We start from the raw sequence: 1,655 nt of genomic DNA on the forward strand, positions 1-1,655 counted from the left end.
ATCTCAAACCGTACTTTAAAGAACATTGCTTTATATGTTGTTGATATTTTAAAGCATTTATTCAATTTTAGTATAGTCACAGGAGTGTTTCCAGCCGATTTAAAATGTGCTATTGTCATACCACTACATAAGAAAGGGAATAAGAAAGATAAAAGTAACTACAGACCTATTTCTCTCTTGCCATCAATCTCTTAGGTTTTTGAGAAGACAGTTAAATGCAGAGTCTTGCAATATTTGGATGAAATAAAGTTTTTCAGTCCATTGCAATATGGATTCCGGGCAGGAGTATCTACTGAAGATGCTCTTCTTAACTTTTGCTCGTTTATTTATAAAGCAATGGATGAAAAAGGGACTTGTGCTAGTCTTTTTGTTGATATAACAAAAGCTTTTGACATGGTCGACCATAATATTCTTTTATGTAAATTGCACTCAGCAGGTTTCCGTGGAAAAGTTCTAGATTAGTTTGAGTCATATCTAAATTTAAGAAGTCAAAAGGTGAAAGTAAACAATAATCAAAGCGCACCTAGACAAATTGATTTGGGAGTCCCGCAGGGGTCAGTCCTTGGACCAATTTTATTTCTGATTTATATTAACTCGTTTTTTTCAATGCCTTTTGTAGGAAAAGTCGCAGCATTTGCAGATGACTTGGCAATCGCTTATAGATCAAACAATGCTTTCAATCTTTTTGTGGACATAAATCACGATGTGAGCCTCCTAAGAGAATGGTTTGCTTCTCATAAACTTATTGTAAGCAATAAAACTAAACTAATGTATTTTAGTCTTAGTGGCAAGGAAGTAACTAGTGGTGATATTATTTTTCACTCTGCAAGCTGCTTGCGACATAAACTATGTACTAATACCTGTACTGAAAACGAGTCTCGTGTTATTTATTTTCCGGATTCAAACTGTGACGCAACATGTTTCAACGTCGAAGTTGTTTATAATTTTAGATATCTGGGTGTTATAGTCGATCACAACCTAAGCTGGTCTTCGCATATCTCTGCCATGAAAGCTTACATGCTAGCAACCGTTCGCTCATTTTTTCAGAAACTATGTGCAAGCAGTGTGCTAAAAATGATGTACTATGGACTAATACAGTCTAAACTTCAATATGGCATAAGTTGCTGGGGCAGTGCATATTCTAGTAGAATTCAACCACTCTTAGCTTTGCAGAAGTGTCTTATACGTAGGATTTGTAATGCTAGCCGTTTAACGCACTCGATGAATCTCTTTAGGAGACTAAATATTCTCCCTGTAAGACACTTGTACTACTTTAAAGTTTTAAAAATTTTTTTTATGAGAAGTGGTTACTTACGAAGTCCTATATACACTTCACTCATATTAAGAAGCAATTCTAATACAAACGTCACTGTTCCTGCCTCACGCACAACTCTGTATCGAAACTTCTATACCATAGTATCGTGTATGATTTTCAATAAACTTCCCGATGATATACAAACAATTCGTAGAATAAGCGTTTTTCTGAAGCAGGTGAAATTATGGTTTCTTGGTTTAAGCCATGACGATATTCAAGTTCTGTTACGGCCTATCACATAATCAGCTTCCGACTTAATAACATAATAACATTGCAACATATTTTCCTACTACTTTTTATTTTGATTTAACAAGTTCACTTGTAAGTTGCTTGCTATGTA

Source organism: Rhagoletis pomonella, unplaced genomic scaffold, assembly GCF_013731165.1.
Source record: "Rhagoletis pomonella isolate Grant_MI unplaced genomic scaffold, Rhpom_1.0 Rhpom_scaffold_00008, whole genome shotgun sequence".
Taxonomy (NCBI): Eukaryota; Metazoa; Arthropoda; class Insecta; order Diptera; family Tephritidae; genus Rhagoletis; species Rhagoletis pomonella.